The 26716-nt window shown below is 42.6% G+C and overlaps 2 protein-coding genes across 6 annotated transcripts in view; one reads left to right on the top strand and one right to left on the bottom strand.

Moving 5' to 3' along the window:
• The window catches only part of Filip1l (filamin A interacting protein 1 like), a 245065-nt gene extending 241103 nt beyond the window's left edge, over positions 1-3962 (bottom strand). The window contains exon 1 of one of the 2 annotated variants that reach the window (XM_031364147.1): positions 3801-3962. The gene's annotated coding sequence lies outside the window, so the exon portion shown is untranslated. The remainder of the gene's footprint in view (positions 1-3800) is intronic. The other variant, XM_031364148.1, reaches the window with a different exon arrangement.
• Positions 1-26716, top strand: part of Cmss1 (cms1 ribosomal small subunit homolog) — a 302226-nt gene that overhangs the window by 240565 nt on the left and 34945 nt on the right. The window contains exon 1 of one of the 4 annotated variants that reach the window (XM_031364153.1): positions 4120-4207. The exons of the other annotated variants lie outside the window; for them this stretch is intronic. The gene's annotated coding sequence lies outside the window, so the exon portion shown is untranslated. Of the gene's footprint in view, positions 1-4119; positions 4208-26716 lie in introns of those variants that run through there. 4 annotated transcript variants of the gene reach the window in all.

Raw genomic sequence — 26716 nt, 5'->3', positions numbered from 1 at the left:
AAGGAAGAAAGGAAACCCAGGGAATGAAGTCTTGTGACTTGGTCACAGTTAACAGTAGATAGTACTGGCTCTACATGGTGCCATACACACAATTCTCTGTGGTAGTTAGCAGCTGTGGTAGTTAGTGTGTCTGAAGGTATTTCCTTCACAGGGCAGAGACGTGTAAATGGACTAAATGAGGAAGCCAGGTAAGCAGAAATATTCACCTCTGCTTCCTAACCTCAGGAGCAGTGTGACCAGGCCCCTCCCATTCCCATGCCCTCCCACCGCGATGGTCGGACCTCTTGTTAAACTGTGAGCCAAAATAAATACTTCCCTTAAGTTTCTTCTGTCAGGTATTTTGCGACAAGGAAAGTAACAGACACAGCAGCAGGTCAGCTTCCTCCCACATGTCATCAGAAAGGCTGACATCCACTCATACACTGCTCTGTTCGGCAGGCTCCCCTGGTCCGCAGCCTGCTACGCCTAGCACTTTCTCATGCACAGGGCTTGGTCTGTTTGTGGTTTTGTTTTCTTGTGCTGTTTTTTCTTATCCCTGATAAAGGTCCCATCTGTCTACCGGGAGAAGCTGGATCTAGAACAGGTGAGTCAGTGTTGCTAAGCTGCTGGCACTAATCCCCAGTTCAAGTCCCATTTGCTTTTACATAGAGCTGAATAACTAATGTGACCTATTCTCCTTGTCACAAATGGTGTCAGGCTTTTTTTTTTTTTCTAAAAGCAGTAACAGTGATAATTATTCTTATCAGAATATTTTTATTTCATTATATAGTACAAGAGGTTAAGTTCAGAATTAACCACCCTAGTTACCCGGAGTCTACAGTGAAAAAGCAGTAGCCTTCTTTAATAAGGAGGCTAATTTTTTTCAAGAGCCAGGGGAAAACTCTAGTCTAAGGAAAATGGAGACAGGAAAGGATGATGGGGTGCTAGGTGTTGAGTCCTTCCCTGTTGGCATAGTTTTCAGTTTACCAATACCTTCTCCAACCATTAAGTACCCAGGGTATGTGTGTTCATGTTGAAAAATTAGAATTTTCTAACCTTTCACTTAAAAAATTATTCTGATGGTCTACATCAGACTGAAAAATACTTGGACTAATCCCTTGAGTACCTAAATCCTAGTTTGTGATCTGCTGAGCCAAAGATGATACTATCGAACATCAATCTCCCCTAACACACAGAATCAAGTGGCTCATGTATGAGTTCCATGAGCAAAACAAATATTCCATAAGTGTGACATTGTAGCATAGCATTTCCACAGCCACGGGAGGCGGGCAGCAGTAGTGGAGCTCTTGGAGTAGGAACACAGTGATCAACTCTCACTGTCACATGGGCACAAACAATGAGGATGTCTGTCCAGAGGAGACCCTGATTTTTTTTTCTTTTTTTTTTTTGGTTTTGTTTTTTCGAGACAGGGTTTCTCTGTATAGTCCTGGCTGTCCTGGAACTCACTCTGTAGACCAGGCTGGCCCCAAACTCAGAAATCCACCTGTTTGCTCTGAAGTGTTCCTTAAGGACTTCCCTGTCCATCCCAGTTCTGAACAAAGCAGCCTGTCAGTAAGTGAACCTTTGATCTAGCAACTTTTACTTGGTCCAAAGTCAACATCTCCACGTGATCCTCAAGTATTTGTACAAAATGTATATTTCGGCTTAATTATTTGATGCTGAGATGGTCTCTGGGATTGTTTCCATATCTTATAGATACTAAATAATCCTTTCAGAATAGGTGAACATTTCTGGGTCTGTTTTAATCAGAAATAGGGTGAAAAATACTTAAACCTGGTAAACAATATGCACAGAGTACCATAGTATTTAAATTACTAGTAATTTCCTTCTACAGAGATGCTCAGAGCATTTGCCTCATTAACTATTGCACCCTTAGTCACCCATGGAGGGCCTAGGACAGAGGCATTCCAATAGTTAATGAATGAATTAACAACTGAAATAATGAGTTAAGTGCTTTAGCATAAAAGCATTACCTCTGATACTGAGGAAGTAGCATTATTCTTTGTTCAGTGTGAATAGTTACTAAACACTGTAATCACTAATTCTAGACTACAGAAAATAAACAGTTTTAAATGCTTTAATGCATTGGGTTAGGCAAAGCATATTTCCTTGATAATGAAATTTTGTTTTAGGTTAAGATAGAGAATAATATGAACTCCATTTTGAAGGAAAGAATCAAAGGCTTACTTATTTGGGGATTTTCCCATCCTTGGACCTGCCCAACTCTTGGCAAGTCATACTCTCCGTCTCTCCAAACACATCATCATTTTGAAGCCACGATAAAATATATCTTGTTGCAGTGCTTCTGCCTGAGGCTAGCTCTCCACTGAAATTCTAGTTGAGTAAAGTTTAAAAAGAGACAACTCTCCATGAGCTTTAGAAGATGCTGAAGTCTGAGGATAAATCAGAGTTCTTTCTTCATAACCAGCGCTTGGTTCTCTTGGCCCTGGTATTTTTTGAGTGGTTTTCCGTTGGCTGTAATCAGAATCCAAACCCCACCCCTCTTTGGGAAATTACACAAGTAAAGTCTCCTTAGAGGACATAGGTGTTAATTATGCTGCATATTTGTTTTGAGAAAGTGGAAATAGCAAGTTAAAATCATTGATGCTTCTGGAAAATGTCAATAACAAAGAGAAAAAGAGAAAGAGAGAAAAAAGTTCTGATCCTGCTGATGCTGAGTTTTAAAGTTAAGCATGAGGAAAGTTATCCTGAGTGTCAACTGATGGCTACAAGAGTAACTAGCTAGTTGGGATATTTGTTTCTAAGGGGTTGACAAATAGGCCTTTGCCATGACAGTAAGCCACTTTATCTGCAGCGATAGCATTACACAGCAGATCTCACTTACCGTGGAATATCGGACTGTAGTTTGCCAATATTTGCATTGTACCTATTCTAATATTTCCTGACACTTTTATTTTAAAGATGTGATCATTGATCACTATGAAGGGAAAAGAAAGTGCATAAAGCTCCCAAGCATCTTAAGTGAGCATCCACCTCAGTTAAATGGACTCCTAGTCTTTATACAGAATTTCCCAACACATGACATGATACTCCCACTGAACACTCATTGAGCAGAGCTGCCACAGTGTTCTCTACAGCAGCCTGGAGTCACTTCCCCTTTACACCAGGGCCTGATGTACCTCTGGGCATCCGTCGATGCTCTGTGTGGTGAGCTGCAGTGCAAGTCCATCACAAGTATTGCTGGAGACCTTTTAAATCTCAAATTCCAAAACCTGCTCTGTTCTCTGGCCCCCAGTGGAATCCTAACATCACAGAAATAAATGTGAATGCAGTAAAATGAATATATTCTACTCATCATCTGAAGGTGGTAATCTCGTCTACTCTGTCTCCTAAAAAGGGAATTTCTTCTCTGACCTAGCAACTTCTCCATTTTCATCACAGGGTGATTCTGAAACTGTATGCTGATCATTTGTATTTACAAAATCCAACCACTAGCAAGAAAAGCCATGCACTCAGACCTCTCATTACTTTTTACCATCTGTCTTACTCTTAAGAGGATAATAATTTAATGTTTCCTTTAAATTTTCTTTCATTGCCCACAATCCAGCAAAACTTGCCAGCAGAATGGAACCTCTATTTTGCAATTGGCTTTTACCTATTTTTGCCTGAAAGTTATCCCTCGTAAAATTTTAGTCATACCTGCGACATTTTCCCTCCCCTTGCATAATATCCCAGGGGTCTTGCTTCTGGGAAGCCTTTGGCCATCCCCAGCTGTTAGCTAACCCAGAAACACCTCAAGGCCCTTCCCAAGCCGACAAAGGCACTTAGCTTTAGCTTACCGTGCACGATCCTGGGCTCGGTCACTCCTGGCAGCTCTCTCCTGATCCCTGTCAAAATCCAGTAGTGGAGCCTGAGCACCCAGAAGCGTTTTCTTTTCTTTTTGGGCACCCTTTCACTATTTGTTTTGCGGGTCTCAAAGTCACAGAGAGTATGGAACCAGGGACCAGGGATGGTTCTGCAAAAGGGACGCAGCAGGGAGCCCAGCGCTGAGTGGGCCCAAACACTAAATATAACCTTCTTTCCTTGCCGGGCAATGTCCTTCATACTCTGAAGACAGGCGACCTTGCCGAAATGCTCACCCCACAGCTTTGCCAGTCTCCACTGAAGAAAGGGGCTAGCTGAACTGGGCTACAAGATTAAGGGACCCTAAGGCCAAAAACCTTCTGTCCACAGCAGACAAGTAGAGGCAGGTATCGACTCGGAGTGTCTCTGCATGTGTGTGCGAGGGTGTTTGTGTACTTGCATGCCTGTGCCCAGCAGCTGCTCTCCAGATTAAAAGACACCACTCATTGGCAGACACCTCTGAAATCTCCTCCTGGGTCATTTCAAACTCATGCGCATATCCTGGATGAAGCGAGAACTGCTGGGCACAGCCTAAGACCCCTTCTCTGCCACGTTGCTGCCTCAAGACCACTATGAGCCGTAAACAGCAATGCCAGCACGTCAGGAGCAGACGCCCAGATAGACATTCAGTTGCCCCTGACGGTACCCCGCAGCTGTGAGCTGACGGAGGCTCTGCTTGACATTTAAGTAACAAAGCTGTGACCCTTACTTGACAGCCATAACCCAAGGCACCGTGTGCAGACATTCACTATTATTAACGCAGTGTTGCTCTTTAGTTTGAATGCCTGCCCACTCCACTTAGTGTTACGGAAGACTGGGGAGCAGACTGCTAAGAAAACGCTGCAGCAACACCCAACACCCAAATGTATAATACACTTTTATTGTTATTATACATTATTCAGCTGTTCATTAAATTTCATATTTCAGAGTCCTGAAATTAAAAGGCTCAATGTAATTTTCCCTAGTTGGTATCACTTGTTCCGGTAGGGGATGGATGGGATGGGGGAGTTTGTTCATTTACACAGACACACTCTGCAGCACTAATTAGATAACAGATCTACCTCCCATGCCTGCCAGCTGCCTGAAGTCTGTGCATGATCTTATTTAATCCTCATGGCATTCTTCTAAATGAGCCTCATTCCTAGTGCTCCACTGAGAAAGCCAAAGGCGACCGTCATTAAGTAACGCCCAGGTCTTACAGATGATAGAAACTGCATTGGGAATTCAAAATGGGATGTGAGTCCCTCTGAAGAAACCGTTTATGTGCTTATGGTGCGTGTGTGAATGTGTTTTGTGCGTGCGTGTGTGTGTGTGTGTGTGTGTGTGTGTGTGTGTGTGTAAGTCAGAGGACAATTTGTGAGAATCCATTTCTCCTACCATGTAGGTTTGAAGGATCAGATTCAGCACCTTCATGCTCTGACCATCTCACCAGCCCTTTGCTCATTATTTTTAATTAATAACACTGAAATGAGTTCAGACTTACAAGAACTATTGTAGCATATATAATCTATACTAATGCTCTTCTTTTAACACTTTATTTTGTATCTTCTCTTCCACACCTGTCCATTTTTTGCATGTGTGCATTGTTTCCTGAATTGATTTTTGTGCATCAGTATGATTATCCTGAAAGGCAAATGTACACTCCTATATAATCACAGCATAGCAACCAAGATCAGTAAATTAACATAGATTCCGTTCTAATCCATTAATCCTATTCAAGTCTTCACAAAAGCCTTAATGATATTCTTTAGAATATCTTTTGTTCTGTTATGGGTTACATTTAATTATCATGTCTAGTTCAAATTGAATTATGCTATAATTGTGAAATATACTGTAAATTTCAACAATTAGCAAAAAACATAAAATGTCTCAATAATTTTTATATTAATTGTATAGAGAAGTTATAAAATTTTGATATATTAGAGTACTTTTTTTTGTCCAAAACGCAGATGCAATCCAAGTGTTTTCTAGGTAGCTAAGGAAGTACAACATCATAGATACATACAGTGCAGAATTACTGTGGCTTAAGAAAGGAGACTCCCCAGTACAGGCGGGCTACAATACAGATGACCCATGGAGACCTTATTTTCAGTGAAACAAGCTAGGTTCAAATTGACAAACTGTTAGGATCATACATCTGTGAGTTACATAGAATTGTCAGATTGACAGAAACAGAAAGTAAAATGGGGTGACCCAAGACTTGGAAGAGGAGCAAGAAATGATGAGAGTTGTTTCATGAGAACAGAATTTCATTCCAAATGATAACAAAGTCATGGAAATTCACTTCAGCAATGGTTGCAGGCAGGTATGACTATTCATAATGCCAGTCATTTGTGCACACAGATGGGTGCCTGTAGAAAGAGCTAAAGAAGGGTGTCCTTTTATTTAAAACTGTAATAGTGCTATAGACTCAAGAAATGTAAATCGTCTGTCAAACAGCCACCATTCATTGGTTTACTTGCTTTCCATTTCCACCCGTGCAATATCAGCTGAGCCTCTGTCCAAACACCAATACTTGTCACTTCTTGTATACCTTCTAAAATGAGATTAAGCCTGGAATTGGTATTGTGTTCATTAATTCAGTTTCAAAACTTGAGACGAAGGACATATGCTCTAAGTCCTTCTGGTAGCTTCCATATCACAGTAGCTGCTGAAAAATGGACATTTGCACAGGATGGGGTTGCAAGAATGCACTGGGCTAATTCCTGGGCCTCTGAAGGGATTGGGCATTCACATATGCACATAGCAGAACAGGTTCTCTAAAGGCATGCTTCCACCTGCTCATTGACCAGTCAGCCAGGTAAGCAAGAATCAAAGAACAAGTGTTTATAGTCTTCATTAACTCTCTGCTCTTGTCTTCTTTTCTGTGGTAGTTTTGCACTGAAAATGACGATATCTTAGGTCTATTTTAGCAGTGATACTTTTCAAGTCTATGAATCGATGATTTAAAATGATCCATGAAAATGGCCCTTTGCTTTTCTTACTAGACTTAAACAAGTGATCACTGCTACAAAGCTAGTTCTAGTACAGTGAGCTTTAAACTACTTTGTTACCCATCCTTTTTCTTTCTGTGAACTGTGAAATTTGGGGAGTTTGTCGTGCAAGGCAAGTTCCCACTCGCCCTAATACCTAATTTCTCCTAATTCATATCTTGCATCTCGTCTTTCCCTTTGTCTACTCTGCACTGCAGGGTAGTTTACATGCCCTCCATTGTTCTCCCAAAGCCTGATGCACACTCTCACTCCCACCTTAGAACGATTGCCAGCATAACTTTTCTTTCCCAAACTAGAAGGGGGCGGGGCTTCTGGAGTACAGATTGCTCCTTCCTGGCCCCCACCAGTGCAAAGGAAAGACTGAGGGAGCATCACAGACTGCTTCATCAGGTAAATAAACGACATAACAACTCCAGAGCTAGAGAGCTTTGAGGCACTCTCAGGGCTGGGCATGTGGCACAGGGTTGTAGCACTTGTCCCCTGTGTGCAAGGGCCTGGTTTCTGTCCCTAGCACTCATAAAAGGTGGTAGTTGAACAACATCTCCGTGACCTAAAAAGTAAGAAATAAGAAAACTATGCAATGTTAAACTTTTCTAGCAGTTTATTATCAGCAAAAGTTACAGATTTGAGGTTCATTTATGGCCTTTTTCCTTACTGTTTCTTAAGGGTAAGTGAGATCAAAGAGATTTGTAAAAATAAAGATGTGGATAAGACGCAGAATAGAAAAATACCAAGAGAACTTTTACTGAATGGAATAAGAGAACCTCTGTCCTTTGGAATGTACCTGTGGCAGTGTTTTGGAATAATGAATATTTTAGACTTCATGTCTTTCTGAAGTGGAAAATGATAACAGGTTAAGTTCTTGTTTTTTGATGAGCAAGATGTGTCCTTGACCTCTGAAAGTTGTTGAAGCAAATAATCCACACACTCAGGTTTCCAAGAGCAGTGTCTCCATGTCCTTCTGGAACGCCAAGACACCAGGTGGCAGCTGCTTCAGCTCTGAGGCATTCCTCAAGTGACCTATTTCAGGGTCATTATGCAATGCTCTTCTCTTGGCAGAGCCGCCATTGCTCCGTAGCCTTGTACATGTGTGTCACTACATAGTTCTATCCCATCTGCATCTGCGCACCCTTCCCTCAGGCCTTGGTTCATTGAAAATTAGGGCAAAGGAAAGGAAGAGACAATTGCAGCAACTCTTCCAGATGAACCAGCATGTGAATACAGAAGTGCTTGAGTGCAGGCTTTGCCTCCCCTCGTCCCTTTTAAAATGGTATCCTTTGCTGGTCTTATTTTCTTTCTTACACAGATGATAAGAGAAGTTAGGCCAGCTGAAACTCTCTCCAATTTTCAGAGCAAACTTTGCCTTAACTCCTATTGATTCTAATGACTGGAAACAGCTCTGCATATCAATAAGCATGTGTTTAACAGAGACTGGCTCTCCATAACACAGTGTCAGCAATTGTGCTGGGTGCTGATACTCCAAGGACAGAATACAATGTCATCCTGTCCACCGTGAACTTGGGCCATGCAAGTTCCAGGTTTTAATGGGACTGTACCTTTCGGTGTTGGGCTGAAGTAATGCCAGTGGAGCCTTTTAGAGTTGGAGGTAATGTAGTCCTCATGGAATTGGGTGTAAATGTTTGAGCAGTACACTTGGGAAGAAGACCAGGTTTCTGCCTGGGGAAGTAAGCAGAGGACACAGTTGAGAACGGATGCCCTGGATAGCTTCAGCAATAGCAAGCTACTCCTTTGCCTCAAGTACAGGGCCACCATGACTAGCTTTGAACCAGGTAAAGTAGAATCTTTGCCTGGGCTTGGATGATTGAGTCTTTTATATGCATGAAATCTCCTGTGAGCCACCAGATGCATTTTCACAGGAAGTTAGACAGGGAGCTAGAAACGAGGAACCCCCAAGAACTTTTTCTAGGACTCTGAATGCTTCCCCTGAAAAGGAACTTGGATTTCATCTAATTCTGGTCTTCTGTTTTACTCATGAAAACTGTACAACCCGTCTTCAGTACTGGCATTCTGGTTTTGGTGGAAGGCCCTAAGCAGACACTTCCGTAAGAACCTCTTCACAGCAAACCCTGATTACCAATGTGTAGTGACTGAAGGATGCTGACCGCTCAGAGGCCAAACTCCTCAGAGACAAGGAGTGGGGGAGGCTGGTGCAAACGGGGAGACCAGTGACATTCATTGCAAGTAGAGTATTTAAACACCACAGGAGATTCTGAGCTGGGTGTGACAATAGCTTGACTCTGCACTGTGGCCTAACGAGAGCTTAATGAATCACATACATTGCAACAACCAAGGGGAAGCTAGTGGTAAGGGCTGAGCACATCAGTAGGTGACTGAAGGAAAGCTACTTGTCATCAGCACAAGTCCTCATAGCCCACTCCACAGAGGGCCTCCATTTAGCACCCAGATGATTCTAGACCTGGTGGCTGGGATCCTGGTACCCTGCCAAGCTTGGTTTCACTGGGCCCAAAACCAGACCAAATGCAGTCTTGGGATCTTCCAGTTTAGCCACTGGGCAGGATTGAGAGGCAGACCTGGCACCAGGGTACCACAGAGCTTGCAGGCAATTGCACGAGGTGGCAGCCCAAGTCAGAGTCAAATGACAGCTACAAGGGTGTTCCCTTAGAGTGGCCTCAGAGGACTCTCAACAGTCCATTGTATTCTCCATTCTTACTGGACTTTAAGGTTCTTTCTAATTTCCCCCAAGTTCAGGAACACCAAGCCACACACATAATGGCAGCTTTGCTTTCAACCACAAATGTCTTTAAATAAGAAAGAACTGCCCGGTCCCCATTCAAACCATATTATGTGCCAAACCTGGTCTTTTAAAGCAGTCCTTTTGAAATGCTGTAATTGTAGCCATACGTTAGGTCTCCATTCTCTCAGCCTCAAGTCAGTCAGGGTGGTCCTAGTTAAAATGAAGCCATGAACAAACTCTCACAGAAATGCAAGATTTATAGCAGCACAATAATATTTGTGGTAGTCAAAACACAATAAAAAAGATGCTCTTTTGTCTTCTAAATTTATTGTTTGCAATTATATTCATTCATCTGTTCAGTGGTTACTTATTGTGCTTAGACACTGTCCTGAATTGTAAAAATATGTTTTAAGGAGAAATTATCTACCCTCACCATTTTGGAAATTGGAGTCTGTGAAAGAAATGAAATAAGTAACATAGTGTAGCTCAGTGGGTAGAGCGTTTGCTTAACATGTAAGAGGTAAATATACACTGGGTATGGTGGTATACTCTAATCCCAGCATTCAAGAGGATCTGAAGTTCAAAGTCTTCCTCAGCTACATAGCAAGTTCGAGACTAGACTGGGCTACCAGACTGTCTCAAAAAATAAAAAGTAACTAGTAGTTAGATAGTTAAAGTTAATGAAAGTGCTATGGTAAAAGAGAAAGGGACATGCCTGTTCCAGTTGCCTGGGACTTTTCTAAAGAAAGTACATATGTAAGACTAGTGCTATATAAAAACTAAGAAGGAAGAACCTTCCAGGCAGAACTTGTAAGGCCCTGAGGTAACCAAGGTTAACGTGGCTGGAACAGGTCAGCCACACTTTAGGGCACAGATGAGAGTGGATCTCAGGGAACAATTGGAAACCAAAGTCTGGGAATCCTTCCTGTAGCGCCTACTAGGAATAATGGCCTCCCTGTAGCACAAAGGAACATACGAAATGGAAGAAGCTCAGGGAAACCCTCCATCCTGGCCTGCAGGCAAGCCCTGGGACTGCCAGTGCTCTCCGTGATTATTCAAGGCAGATACGGACTGAATCTTCCCACACCGGCTAGAGTCCTGTCTCACAGCGTTTTCAGTTGGCTAGCTTTAAAAGAATTAGCAGGAAGGAAAGCGTTCCACGGTGAGGGATGGAAACATTTGAACAGAGGTTATATAAGGGAGGCCGGAGAAACAATGTCTTACAAGGTGGGAATTTCATCAGGAATCTCTATAGGAACAGAACTTGTAAAATGAAGAGAGGTGGAGAGAAAGAGAGAGTTTTTAGAATGGCTTTCAGACTGTGATCCAGCTAAACCAACAGTGGCCGTCTATCAACAGAAAATCCAAAACCCAGTAGTTGTTCAGTCCACAAGGCTGATATATCAGCTGGTCTTCTGAAGAAATAGACTCTCATGCCAGTGAAGGAATGGACTTGTTAGTGAGGCCAAGAGCAAAATCTTCCTTCTCCCATGCCCTTTGCACAGGCTGCCACCAGAAGGGGTGGCCCAGGATTAAAGGTGGGTCTTCCCACCTCAAAAGATCCGGATTGAAGGTGGGTCTTCCCACTTCAAATGATTTAATTAAGAAAAATCCCTCAGAGCTGTTCCCGGCTGCTTGGGTTTTAGTTAATTCCAGATGGTGTCACGTATACAGCCAAAAACAGCCAACACAAGCAGCCCCTGACAAGATGGCACACAATCATAGCTCCTTGTGTCATGCTTAATTTCCAAATGAAAACAATAACCAGGTAAAAGCTATGCCTAACATGATAGCTGTCCCATGTACAATCACATACATATTATATATTTAACCAGGTCATAATTATGCATACCATAACTATCCCTTGTATAACTGCAAATGCACTATAAGTTTTAGAATAGATGGCACTGTTTTTTTGAGTAACATTTTGGGGGGATTATCTTAAATTGATATTCTATCAATTGATGTTATGTAACCTGATAAAGAAATCCAGGAAAGAAAACACAACTATCTTTACAAACATATTTTTAACAAAGTACAACAGAAATACTTGTGCCAATTATAATCCTCATTTAGCCCTCGCTGGTATTTATAACCCCCTTCCTCTACCACCCATTCTGTATTCCCTCCACCCTCAGCAAGCACCTCAGCAGGTCTTAGTTCTTCTCCTGTGAGAGTAATCCACATCACTCCTGAAGGGTCTATGCCCTTTGTCATACTGCCTGAATTAGATTGTGTCGCTTCACACTGACTTTAATCTCAGGATATGGTAGCACTCCAGACATAGAAGACTTTATAACTTCCATTGTGGAGAAACAATCCAATTTCCCCTTCATAATCTGGATCAGTCACCCTTCCAACACTGTTATTCCTTCGCCTGTTGGCTCACGTGCATCAGAAGCCCAAAGTGGCCAGGGGAAGTCTGAGCTTCCAGTTCAATGGAATGTCTGTTGTGACTCCTGGCAGGAGTGCTCCCCCTTTGGAACCAAAACTTCTAGGCCAGCAGAACTTCAGATTGCAGGAACAGGAAGCAAACATTTTCCTACTGAGGTTACTAGGGGTGATAGTGAGTGAAACTATTTCCTTTTTCACCCTTTGATTCCTGGACCCATGGATCCTGGGTATGGGAATAACCATAGGGACTCAAATCATTTTTCTACCTTTAGGGGTACCCTGTCCCAGCCCTCTACGCTACTGCTACCAAATTGTCACTGTAACTGTGTCTTCAAAAGCCCATACCATCTTTCTGTCAAGCCAGCTGCTTCAGGAGAACATGGTAAAACAAGTAGAGGCCATGATCGTGGGCCTACTGTTGAGCTTCTCTGTGAAGTGAGTTCCTTGATCAGAAGCGATACTGTGTTAACTACCATGATGGGGGATAAGGCGTTCCAGTGGTTTTGATGGTTTTGGCAGAAGCATTACATGCAGCAAAAGCAAATCTATGACCAAAATAAGTTCTCCAGTAAGAGAAATGGTATCCTTTCCATGAAGGAAATGGTTCAGCGTAAGTAACCCTGCCATTAGGTCACTGGCTGATCACCCCCAGGGAATAGTGCCATATTGGGAGCTCAATATTGGTCTCTGGTGTTGTCAAACCTGGCATTCAGCAGTAGCTGTAACCAGGTTAGCAATGATGAGTGGAAGTCCATGTCATTAAGCTCATGCATAGCCCCATCTCTGCCATCATGGCCACGTTATTCATCATGGGCCCATGGACAATGACAAGGATGTCTGGGGAAAGAGGCTACTTTCAGCAGAATGGGTCATCCTAGCTACTTGACTACTGAATTCCTCCTTAGTGGAAGTCACCTTTTGATGACTACATAAGACACAATTATCCATCACCTATTTGGAGAGATCTATCTACATATTTCTTCTATTGACATCTTTCTCATCAATTTTCCAAGTATGCTCTTTCCAAACCCTGACCACCCATCCAATCCATTTGCCATAGTCCACGAATCATTGAACAGTCACATATCTGGCCACTTCTCCTTCCAAGCAAACTTTAACAGCCACCTGTAACTGTCCAGTTCTCCACCACTATTAAGATTTCCCGTTGCTGGTGTCTTTCAGAATTGTTCCAAATGTTGACTGTAATGCTACAGCTGTCCACTTCTGCAGAACAGTCAGTGAGCCAGGCCCTCATCTTCTCCTCATCAAGGGATCACAGGATGCACCCTGTGAGACTATAGATGCATGCTCGGCAGCAGACAGCATAGAGAGGAGAGTAGAAACCACAGGCGTTTAGGCAACTTCGTCATGTGAAGAGAGAATAGTTGCCTACAGAAGATGGTTGAGGGTTGCTGCAAAATCCCAAAGGCCTCTTCTGTGATTCCCCTGTAGAGGCCAACCAAAGACTCCAAACAGCAGCACTGTCTGCCACCGACACCTCAGGCATAATTGGGTCTGTTGGATCATATGGTCCAAGTGATAAAGCAGCCTGCTTAGCAGCTTGGACCCCTGAAGACTCTTCTGTTCCAGGCCCCACTCAGAGCTAGCAGCTTTCCAAGGTAGTTAGTACATGGGGTGGAGTAACACATCCAAGTAAGGAGTGGGGTGTTTCCAGAATCCAAACAGGCCCACTAAACAATGTGCTTCTTTCTTAGTGGTAGGCAGGGGCAGGTTCACCTTAGAAGGAATATCTCTCTATGCTTCATACCACTGGACTTCTTAAATGTATAAAATAGTTCACACCGTGGCTTTCAGTACTCGCTGAGATTCTAGGCGAAGGGCCAGTATATGTCGATGTTAGCAAATTGAAAATGCTATTCCAAGTACTTTTTAAAATCTTCCACATACTTCTGTTGTTCTAGAACCGCTTCTGGTATCAAAATCTGTATTATTCAAGGTTCTCTACACACACACGGGAGATTTGAATGTCTTACTAGCCTAACAATGGCTGTCTAGAGAGAGAGAGAGAGAAAGAGAGAGAGAGAGAGAGAGAGGTTAACAACAAAGACTAATAATGAATGTTTCTTATATAGATAGTACTATGACCACAAAGCTGTGGAGTTTTCATTAGAACAGTCCTGTGATCATATTTACATTTTAAATAGATGTTAAGATGTTAAGACTGGGATTGTTCAGTGGTAGAGTACTTGCATAGTGTGCCATGAGGCTCCATGTTTCCCAGTCTTATATGCACACTCCCCCCTCCCCACGAACACACACTTTGTTTACTCACAATGAGAGTGGAGGGGATCAAAGGAGATGGTGACATTGAAATTAACAGCCTAAAGTCAACTTGTCATTATTTGTGACTATTGTTTGGGACCAAGTCCCATATATCCCAGGCTGGCCTCAGGTTCATTATGTAGCACACGTGGCCTGAACTCTCAACTCTGCCTCTTCCTCTGCCTGCCTGGTGCTGAGAGTACAGGCATGCTCGGGATGCATCTCTATTGGTGAGAGTGCCTACTTCACAGGCACACCACTTTTATTTTAAACACCCAAACCAGTTCTCCCTTTGCTTCCTGTTAGTAGAAGGAAAAGAGCTACTGCTACTAGCTTTACTCAGGTGGAGACCTAGTGTCAGCCTTTTTATGAAAATCCTAGACAGATGTCATTTTCAGTTTGTAGGTTGGTTAAATCCTTGCCAACACCCCGCTGTTCTTCAGCACTGTTGCTGGCTCTTAGAAGGCATTCAGTAAATGCTAACTTGATTGTGCTTGGATTCCCCATGTTCTGGGGAGGGAGGAGAATTGGGGAGGCCAAGGGGATCCTCCTTTACTTCCTCTTTGGAGATGCAATGTGTCAATAGGCTGTGGTGGTTCTTAAAGGTACTGTATTTCCAGTCTGGTGGACACATTTCCACTGCATTCTGCCAGAGTAAAGAATGTGTGTACATGCAGAAACTTTAAGAGCATCTGGATAGAGTTTAATGTGGCTGAAACATTGCATTTTTTTTCATGTTTCAATTACTCAAATATGACTAAAAGTGTGTTTTGGAGATCTTCCAAAATAAAAGCTGCAAGGTGAGAGAAATCTCAGCCCCAACAATAACTTGAAAATTAGAACTTGGAACAGCAACTGATTTTTCAACTGTCTTAACTCTGTCACCAACACTATGTTGATTTGATTACATGTGACAAGTCTGGTTTCTGGCTATTAAGCTATACAATTCAGCTTCGGACATCACTAGTTCCCTTTTCTTTAGGGGTGTATAAACTGGAGAACAGAAATACAAATGCGAAGAGAAAGCAAGACCTGGGAAGCTGAGACCTTTGCAGTGACCTCGGCATCACAACTGCTAGACTTGATTGACCTCAGCAGCCTCATGTGATATAAAACCTGCAACAAACCAGTCCATAGAAAGGGGTCTCTTGAGACTGGCGAGATGGCTCAGCGGGTAAGAACACTGACTGCTCTTCCAAAGGTCCTGAGTTTGGATCTCAGCAACCACATGATGGCTCACAACCACCCGTAATGAGATCTGACGCCCTCTTCTGGTGCCTCTGAAGACAGCTACAGCGCATTACGCCAGAGCGAGCGGGGCGGCATAAGTCCTGAGTTCAATGCCCAGCAGCCACACACATGATAGCTCACGGCCATCTGTACAGCTCCAGAAAATAAATCTTTTAAAAAGAAAGGAAAGAAGGAAGAAAGGGGTCTCTTCCCACGGAACCCAGCACTCAATGCTGTTGTGCAAGTGCTGGTAGCAATAGGAGGGGGTGGGTATACAACTCCAGGTGACAAAGGGCCCCCTAGGACCTGTGCAGGAGAGAAAGGGTGACGCTCTGAGGTAGTAGACAAACCATGGAGCAGTCAGCAGCTGGTGGTTTCTCCTGGTATGCTTTTTATCCTGATGCTGTGGTTTATAATGCTTAGATGTGTGTGTGTCTCAAACTGTCAGGAACTAGTTTCACGATGTCCTAAGTGACTCCCTGTGTCCACAGCTGCCCCTGCTCATAGCACTTGGCATTGTTTCCACCGCTCCCTCTGAAATCACCATTGTTAGTGCTCTTTTGAACCTTGAACTGCTGACGCGGTGTTGCTCAAACCATGGATTCCCTGGCTTCTTCCTCTTTCCTGAATGGATGCTTGCTGTCACCTCACCTCGCGGTGCTTCCCACAGTAGCACACATCCAAGGAATCTCTTCAGTGATGCTTTGCAGCTTACTAAAGAGCTGTAGTCTGAGTTGCCTTGTTTTGCTGGGAAAAGGAGAAAGCAATACATATGATCTCTCACTTAGGCAAGAAGTAGTCGTTTCAGTTAGCAGCCTATTAGGCATGTCTGTTTGTAAAAGGAAAGCGCTGCCATTTAGCTGGCTGTCTCCTTCCTTCCTTCTGCCCCCAGCCCACCCTTAGAAGTCACAGCTGAGTGTCTCTCAATGAAATAAGTGTTGTAATGACTCGAGCAATTAGCAGCAGAATTATAGTTGGACTGTAACCTGACTCTAATCGCTGTCTTCAGAATTAATTTCATATGACATAACTCCTTAGATGTGCGCGGCCTTCAAAGTTTCCACTCGTCTCTCCCTTTTAGCCAGGTTGCCTTTTCTATTTCTGGGTTTGTCCTGTCAATGACTCAGGTAGCCCCAGACACTGCTTGTGGCTGAAAGGGGCATCCTGACTTGGATATATGTTCAATATACTAAATTATGAAGAGGAAAAATTCTGGGTCTGCTTTTTGGCATGAAGGTAAGGGAAACTGGTGGGGTGAGTGAGAAGGTGTAAAGTAGCCAACATAAATAAACTCTAGCCCTGGGGCTCAATGTACAACTCAGAAACCAGTGTGAGGGCATGCTTCCCTGTGTTAAAGCAGTCACCGTGTGGAGCGTGTGATGTCAAAGTCATCTTAACCTTTCCACCAAGTTTTAATTACCAAGTTAAAATAACTTACAAAGTAAGGTAAAACGGTTCTGGGAAGATTTATTTGTGCCTGTGCTGCAGTCGGTGGAAAGACACTGCACACATCTCCTAAAGTCTTGGAACTGCTTCTGTAACTAGTGACATCTTCGTGGGAGCGGGTCTCACCTGCTTTCCTTCCTGTCAACAGTGGTTGCCACCTGACTTCAAGGAGATGGTGTACTTTTTCATGTTCTTTAAAATGTGACAACATGAATTCTCTTACATACTAAAACCAAACTCACCTTTGCACGCCCAGCCGAAAGCTGCTTGCCAGTCAGAGGAAGGCACTGTGCGTTGAGGCATGATCTGGATTCTTAGGTAAGAGATGACTTCTAAGGATTCCATTATTTCGGCGCCATTACTGTGAACTGTGGCTCTATCTAGGGAAAAATTAAAAAAGAAAGTAGGGTAGAGAGTGAGGGGAGTGAACTTTGAAAAGAAAATAGTCATCACAGCTGTGGGTGTCAGTGGCAGCCGTGTCCTCTCACTGGAAAATGCCGCCCTTCAGCTTTTTTGTGGGGCTCAAAATCAGTTTGGAATCAAGAACATGAGTATAGTCTATGCTTTCACTTGACAATGCTTTCGGGTCCAGGCATGTTGCTTCATCTAACAGTAGTCTTTCCATTGCTGTCGTCTTTCATTGTATGAAGATGCCCTTGGACATCAGATCTTCTGTTCATGAGCATCTCCTACACCCTATGTTTTAATATTTAAATTATCATACCATGACTTAGATAACTCTCAGTACTTCCTTTAATCAATGCAAATGCACGCTCCTGACGGCCTCACACCATGTTTTAATTATTTGCACACCCTCATCTTTTCCTCTATATCGTCAGTGTCACAGAGTAGGAATGGTGTCTTGTTTTTCTGGCTACCTTGAGGCACGGCAGAGCACCATGTATGCAACAGGTGCCTATTAAATATTGGAGCGGTGAGTGAGTTCATATCCATATGTCCACAATGAATGCTTTCATCCTAAGTCATAGGAAGGAGAGAAGGAAAACACAGAGTTGGAGGAAACCAACATTAACATTGTTCCTTTAAAGAAAGAATTAGGTCGTAGTCCCCAAATAATAATAGTTGGATGCTTTTAAGAAATGCTAAAGAATGCTGGCTGCCAATTGCCACTTGAGAGAATATGGTGCATTATACAAAATGTGTGATCCTTTCACACATTAACCGAATGCTTGGTTATACTAAAAATATCGATGCTAGTAAAGTTTAAGCATGAAGATTTAAATGGAATTTTTAACCATGCTTCTTTATCTGTTACCTGTTTCTAAGTATGTCCAAGCAGCGTAAATTCTCCCCTGAACTCTTACTATATTTTCCAGATATGCTTCTGTAAGAATCCCTTCCATGGTGTACAGGAAACTCGGTATTCATGCTGCTACTGGTGACTGGGGTTTCTGTTTCTGTTCTATCTAGATCAGTGTCGTCTTCATGTAAACTTTGTTTGGCTAAAGTCATTATTACTGTAAGTGATACATGGACCTTACAGTAAGTATCTTCCCTGGAGTACATACATCTTTAGTTTCAACCTCGTGTCTCTTTTTCCTCCTCCTGTGTTTATTGGTGTTTCCTTTCTCATTAATCACAGTGCTGAAGTGACTCCACATATCCTTCTTATCCTCTTAATTTCATACACCAGGACATTGTCGTACAAGCCACACCCTTTGCCAGCTCCATGTTACATTTCCCTAAGCAAATAAATTTCCCCTGTATGCTTAGGATATACCCTTGAGCCCTGTTACCTATTTCCCCTTTTAAAACAGAAATGGGGAAACAGCTGTTTCCCGGTTCCTATAAAGTGTGTCCTGTTTTATAGATCACAATGGACAGCTCTATTTTGAAATCTTCAATATTACTTGGTCTTGAGATTGTGGAGTTCCTGGACTTGAATCCTCCTCTCATTTAAGAAACAGGGATTAATTCTACAAGCTGTTTCCTGTACTCCGCAGTCCATAAGGTCTTCCCTGTAATCTGTTCTGATGGCTACTGAAAAGCCCACGTGGACATAACAGCTTCTTCCATATACCACACAAACTTTAACTGCTGCCTCATATTATGTGGTCATTTCATGCAGGGTTTCAGCAAATCTCGATGGAAAATCTGCCAGATTCTATACTGTTACGTGTATAACATGCAAGGATAAAAGGATGCCCTGCCCGCCCCACAGTCCGGCAAGGAAGACAGCTGTAGTGTGTTGAGTACTCTAATATATAGCTTCTTAAACGGTGGGTTGTGACCCATTAGAGGGGCACATAACTACACCCAGGGAATTCAGAAGAGTTGTCAGTCACACAAGGCTTCCGAATGCGCAGTGACCAAAAACTAACTCAGGATAGAATGTGTTAATGAATGTGAGGTATCCCTCACCCCCAGTGAGTTTGAGGTGTGTGGTGGCATACATCCATGCCGTATCTTGCAACTTAACTGCAGCCTTTTCATCTGAACACTTTGCACTACTCAGGCCCTCACGCCATAACAAATACTTCCTGAAACACTTGTGCTCACTTTTGACACTATTGTGTGTTCCTACCATAATACAAACTCTCTGTCCTAAGAGAAGTACAGTAGATGGACAGAAACCAGAGACTTGAGGGTTTCCTACCATCTTCCTCAGTATATAAGTATCAGGTTAATGTATCTTTGTACCAAATTATTCTATAATGTTTGTTGTTGTTTTTTTTAACCTTCTTGCTTGAGTTGCTTCAGTTTCCTCCAAAATTGTTGAGTGAATTTTGACTTGGAATTAGGACAGAATTTCAGCACTTTCTAAATTGGTCCTAAACATCCTTTTGCAGTTTTATACTATATGTTGATGTGAAGCAGAATTCCCAGCCACTGACAATTGCAAAATTAAAGTACTAACTCTGCAAAATGTTGGAAAAAATATGTTCTGCAATATCAAATATTCAGAGAACAAATATTTGTGTATTTTTTTTTACCAAAATGAGTATTTTGCCTGTGTGTGTGTGTGTGTGTGTGTGTGTGTGTGTGTGTGTGCGCCTCATGCTGGCAGAGATCAGAAAAAGGGACTGGATCTCTTGGAACGGGAGTTACAGATGGTCATGAGCCACCAAGGGGGTACTAGGAATTGAACCCAGGTCCTCTGTAAGAGCAACAAGTGGTCTTAACCTTGGAGCCATCTCTCTAGTCCCAAAATTTAGTTCTTAATGTACAAAAACCAAGCACATCTGTCTAATTAGCATACAAATTTATTTTGTCTTTAATAAGTAGTAAGAATTGTATGTATACCAAAGAATTGTTTTAAACATTTTTATGATTCACCATCAGTAAATGTTTGATTTGTGTGCCTGTATATGTATATGTATATGTGTGTATGTGTATATGTATGTATATGCCTATATACCTAGAGTCAACATAAAATTCCTCAGGCAAAGCTAGATCTAGTAGCCTAAGAGTAGAATATAAGATGTTCAGAAGACTAAGGCAAGGGGGTTAAGGCCTTCCTGGACCATGGAATGAGTTCAAAGGCAGCCTGGTGGACATTTAGTGAGACCATGTCTCAAAATTAAAAGTAAAAACAGGTCTAGGAATGTAGTTCATTGGTAGACCATGCTTAGTGTGTTCAAGTTAGAAGAGAAAATTAAGAAAAAGACCTGACACCACTTTAAGTAAGTTTGAGACTTTGTTTAGGCCCACTCACAGCTGTCCTTGACTTCTGACAGCCCAGGCCTCAGGCTAGACACCTCTGCATTTATCCATCAGAAGGAAATCCCAAGTATAATTTCAATGAAAGTACATAATTATTTGATCTTAATATAGTTTAAATTTCTATACATCAAAATAATTTCAAAACAAAGATGAAACCAATTTAAAATTTAACTCCAACATTAAAAGACTTAAACAAATGGATACTGAAAACATTGAAATCTCCTTGACAAATGAACAATGGTTAAAAAAAAGTCTACTCATGCAAAAATGCACATGACTAGTAAAACAAGGCTAGGCCTCACAGGCAATCCAATTCAAAGGCTGTGTTATTTTACCTGTTGTAGTATAAAGGCTGTAACACCATTGTCTGCTTGGTTAGACTAACACAGGTAATTTTTTGCAGTGTTATAAGTTGACACAAATATTTTAACAAAATGGAAATTAAGGTTTTGTTTAGGTGCTGGAGAGATGGCTCAGCACTTAAGGTGCACTGGCTACTCTTCCAGAGGTCCTGAGTTCAATTCCCAGCAACCACATGGTGGCTCACACCCATCTGAAATGATAGCCAATGTCCTCTTCTGGCATGTCTGAAAACAGCTACAGTGTGCTCATGTATAATAAATAAATAAATAAATAAATAAGGCCTTGTTTTAAAAATTCATGTCCCTTCTAGGAGATTTTTATGAGCTTACATAAAATATATAAGGAATTAAATGTAGTGGCACACTTCCATGAGCAGGAGAAGACATGTTAAGACATGTTTGTGTCTTCAACAATTGGCTTAGTAGTCCTGATTTCCCTCAACAGTTAGCCTTTAGCAAATACAGGTTCAGTATTCTGATCATAACTACTAATATTTAATTTTCAGGTCACCTCTCTCTCTCTCTCTCTCTCTCTCTCTCTCTCTCTCTCTCTCTCTCTCTCTCTCTCTCTCTCTCTCTCTCTCTCTCTCTGTTCATGCATTTGTCTGTGTGTTGCAGGATGGGTACAAGAGGCCACAGCAGAGTACAGGGAGTGTCCTGAAGGCAAGAGGGAAGCTATAGAGTTTGCTGAACTTCAGAGTCCAGGTCAGCTGCCAAGGCAAGGTGCAAAGCCATGGAGGTTGTAGAGACGAGTCCAGAACCAGTACCAGATAGTCAAATGGGTAGGCAGTTTGAGAGGACCATTCCAGCAGTGGGGCTTCAAGATGAGCCTGAAACCCAGGACTCAGTTTGGAGGTCTCCAACTATCTGTCCCCTGACCCTGTTTTTCACTCAACACATTGTTAAACATGACTTGTAAAACAGTGTCTTGGGGCGGCACGCAGCCTGTTAAAAAGACACCGAGTAGCATAATATGAAGTAACATAGACCTGAGCACAGGCTGATCTCATCACACAGTCCCAGACGTGGGAGACCAAAGCAGAAGGGTAATAAATTGGAGGTTATCCTGACAGTATAAGAGAATCCTTTCTACCAAAGAATAAAAAAAAAAAAAACATTTAGTGGCATAGGAAAATGTTTATACATAATATTAAAGGGTATAAAGTATTTGTATATAATCAGTAATTCTAGGTATATAAAATTGAATGTGTATATATAAATACACCCTCAGGATAAGACAAAGTGTGAAAGCAAATACATTAAATTATAATTTTGTTTTATAGTAGAACCATCTTTTTATAGTGGTAACATTTTTGTTCCTTCTGAATTTTCTTCAATTTCCATAACTAAGACATTATGTTCTTATATTAGAAGGAGGAATAAACAATGTTTTTCAAATTTTTGCTGTGACTTTTTTTATTTAGAGGGACTTTATAATAAATTTTAATTAATTTTTAAATGAAGACACACACCCTTTTAACTTGATTGACAAGCAGTTTGATTTTAGGCCATCTTATCTATTTCATTAGACTGTTCCATGATGCTTTATCATGAGACCAAGGAACTGAGGTTCTGGAACATTCTAAATATAAACTCTCTTAAAATGGACTTGACAGTGGCTGGCCTGACATCCTTAAGCCAAGTTAGCAGAAACTTTAAGGGCAAAGCAGTAAAGTCCTAAGAAAGGGTTTGGGGGGGAAGTGTATTTATGGAATGGCAATCCATACAGCAAGGGTATGCAGTAATTCAGCAGGCAGCTGGAGTCTCTGTGAGTTCCATGGGGCAATCCTAACAGACACATCCCTTTCATGGTAGACCATCTCTTCCCTGAGATAACATGTTGTAACAAGTGGGTTATAGGGCTGACTACAGACTCCGGTGTCTTTCTTAGGAAATTTCTGTCCAGAAGAAAATGACGTAACTCACATACCCACATAAAGAGCCATAGTCATCCGTATGTTTTAAAGCATTCTCCTCACTTCAGTGCTTCAACGTTCTATCACACTCTGGAAATTTTGACATGTCCAGGGTGTACACCATTCCAGGGGAACTTACCCTAAACCAAAAGAGAATCATAATTCACAGCAGTATGACCTCATCAGCCTACAAATGAGAAAACTGCAGCATAAAGTAAGTGATTTGCCCAAAATCATAAAAGTTGGAACTAAAACCTGAGCCTTCCTAGTGTTCTCCATCACTCGTCTGCACTGACACCTCTTAAAACAGCCCCAGAGCACTGTTCTGGGAGCCATTAGAAGGTGTCCTGTCGAGGCCAGGGAGATGGCTCGGTCTGTGAAGTGCATCCTGTGCAAAGCCTGAGAGCCTGAGGTCAGTCCCAGACACCAGAGTAAAGAGCTGGGTGTGGTGACATAATGGGAATGGTAGCCTCTATCTGTAATGTCAAAGCTAGGGGGTGGAGGAGGCTGAGCCAGGAGTTCAGTGCCTACCTAGCATAGCCTACTTAGTGGCCTCAGGTTCAACAGGAGATCCTGTCTCAAAAGAACATATAAACAACACTGAAGATCAATCTCTGACATGCATGTCCTCATGTGCGTGCGCGTACACACACACACACACACACACACACACACACACACACACACACACGATAAGTTCTCAGCACCGTCCCTTCACTCGTAGGGTAGTAATCCATATTAACATGGAAATGAGCCCCTGTAGGACATAGATACTAAACTAGACAGGTGACGATGTAATGCACTGCTAACCTGTTTCCTACACTTAGAACACAACACAAGGGAGAAGGTGCTGGCAGAGACTGTTGGTTTGGGGCTTTAAGGAAGAGGAGAGCTACCTGTACCTTCTCCCTCAGATGTTATTGTTACAAAGAACAATGTACATGGTTATACTAAACTGTGTTCAAGTCCCACAGGCAGTCCTAACACTGGAAAGGAACTTAATTTACTTTCCAACTTAATGGGGCAATTTTGCATACCAGGTAGAGCTTTGGATTCTTACTGCCTCGGTCTAAATCCTGGCACTGTCATCTGCCTTGCCTCAGTACAACCAAATGGACAGATACTTCAGAATTTAAAGCAGACTAGAAAGAAGCATGAACATGCAGCACTGAAGTTGAATCCATGTCACTTAAGCCATTTTTCCCCCTTTAAGCTAAAAAGCAGGTATGGGGGCTAGGGGCAGGGGTGGGGGATGCTTTATTGCAGGACAGAAAGAAAACATATCATGATTCTCCTTGCAAAACCATCCTATGATTCCTGTATGACCTGCTTCTAATGTTTGTCACAAAGGTACAACAAGTCCTGAGGCCCCTGGGTTTGGGCACTGAAGGCCCTGCCCCCTGCCGCTGAGGCTAGGTGGGAGCACAGGAGCTCACAGGTAAGATGAGGATCCTTTGTCCTTGATGTAAGTTGGTGGTTCACAAGGAGCTTTTCCTGTGGGCTTTTTGCATAAAGAAGCACACTGAAGGAGCTGGAGAGCTTAGAGAGGTGACTCGGTAGCTTAGAGCACTTGCTGCTCTTGCAGAAGACCCAACCAAGTTCCCTTCCTAGCACCCACCTCAAGTGTTGACGTACAAACAGCCAGCAGTACATCTAGTTCGAGGGGAGCCAGCTCGTTCTTCTGGCCTCTGTAAGCATCTGCACACATGTGGTGCACACATATAGATAAGCAAACACATACATAGAAATAAGTATCTATCTATCTCTATCTATCTATCTATCTATCTATCTATCTATCTATCTATCTATCTATCTATATCTATTTATTTTGAAGCAGGATCCCTCTCTGTTGCCCCAGCTGTCCTGGAACACTGTGGAAACCAGGCTGGCCTCAAACTCACAGAGATCCATCTGCCTCTGCCTCCCAAGTGCTAGGATCAAAGGCATGTGCCACTATGCCTGAGTTCATGTTTAATGTTTTGTTTTTTTTTTAAAGAAATATATAGTGTACTACTAAACTAGAGCAGCTAGCCTTTTTAGACAATACCCAAGGTTTAACTCGGCTGCCTTAAAAGTGTCAGGGGAAACATGAGCAGTAAGCAACTCAGGCTTGGCTTCAGCCAGCTCTTCTCTGAGGTGCTCTTGCTGGTATTGATACTCTACGCCTGTCAGTCCCAGGACCCAGAAAGCCATTTCATTTCATGTTTTGCTACCCTGCTCCAAATTTCTGTCTTTAAAGTTTCCTGTGGGAACACAGGGCATGTTTTGTAAACAAAACTCTAAATCTGTTGCTAGGGACATCCCAGACTAAAAAATAGAACCATTACTGGACTGTAGATGAAACTGTGGCTGTTGCCATTCGAAGTGACAAAATAAATGGGGAAAGGAACTCCCCCCACTCCCCTTTCACTTTAGAGCACCAGAATACCTCGTGTTACACAGTACCAGCTCATAGGCCTTTGTCCAAAAGCATTTCTTCTATCAGATCTTTTAGAGGAAGACGTGACCTTAAGGGGCTTAAGAGAGAGAGAGCGCTAGATCTTGCCCAGTTCTTTGCTGTATATGAGAGAATATCCACAATGTAAGGTCCTGTGGGGGTGGGGCACAGAGTGGCATAGGCCATCCCAGCATAAAACCTGATAAATCACTGCAGGTCTTCAGTAGACTTTGGGGGGCTCCTATATACTGCACATACACAGGCTATATACTATATACTGCACATACACAGACCTTCGTGGCCAGCCGTGGCAAGACTGGAGACCAACCTGCTGCTGTCTTGAACAGCCCTCTCTGTCATAGCAGCCAGATACCCTGTGCTGGCACGATAGACCTGGGCTTGAGTTTGTGGCTCTTCCTCTACCTCCTGCCCTGGGTCTCCGTTTCTCCCGTGTCTTCCTCTATGTTTTTCTTCTCCATTGAGAGGTGTTGTGTAGCTGCTTGCTACCTGAGACAGTCTTAATTCTGGCTTCAGAACATCTTGTACAACTTGAGGGCAGTGGTAAGATGCTGGTAGGAAATAAGAGCTAGTACTGTTAAAAAGACTGTTCCTGGAATGACCTGAGTGAGATGCATTTAAAGATAACAGTGGTTCCTTGTCGAGGGGCCCAAGTGGCTGAAAAGCCTCCTGTTTTAGTCACAGTGCATCTGTATGAACTGCTCTATGGATGTACAGAGGCCATGAAAACATGGCACCTCACTTATTGCAGGCCTCTCTTAGTGACGCTACATGGCTCTTCATCCTTAGCACGGCTTCCAACTCCCTTGCCCCCACCCCTTCCCCTCACTGTGTCCTGCATGGCTGAAGTGCCCTGAGACCTTCACAGAGTTCATGCTCCAGGTTCATTCTTCAGATGTGGGAATGTGTGCTTGCTCAGCGATGCTGGTGGGAGTCTCTTAATGAGCTGGGAACATGGTTCTTGAAGAGTTCTGAGCCCCGGTTCTCCTGGCCAAGGAAAACAATCCGGCTCCAAGGGATGAGTAATTTTAGCGAAACTCTGTAGACCATTTAAGGCTCTATACGCAGCATGACTCTTCAGTTTATATGATGTAGCTTTCCCAGAGAACAGCCAAACACTTTGAGAAATACAGAAGAATCGTTACAGCTCCCCACGTGAAAAAAGTCAGAGCGTATTTGTAAGGGAGTAATTCAACAGGAAGCCATAAAAGGTTCCGGAACTGCCATGTGCCAGTATTCCTAGGTTGTGTGTAATTTACAAATTGTTAGAATTACTATTAAAAATGGGAAAGTTCAAAATGCAATGAGATGTTCATATGCATGAGAGTGATTGATAGATAACTGTTCATAAACAGAAAAATTCTAAAAAAAAA

The sequence above is a fragment of the Mastomys coucha genome, unplaced genomic scaffold (assembly GCF_008632895.1).
Source record: "Mastomys coucha isolate ucsf_1 unplaced genomic scaffold, UCSF_Mcou_1 pScaffold12, whole genome shotgun sequence".
NCBI classification, from domain to species: domain Eukaryota; kingdom Metazoa; phylum Chordata; class Mammalia; order Rodentia; family Muridae; genus Mastomys; species Mastomys coucha.
Note: the sequence above shows the minus strand (reverse complement) of the source record. Positions and strands in the feature narration are given on the sequence as shown.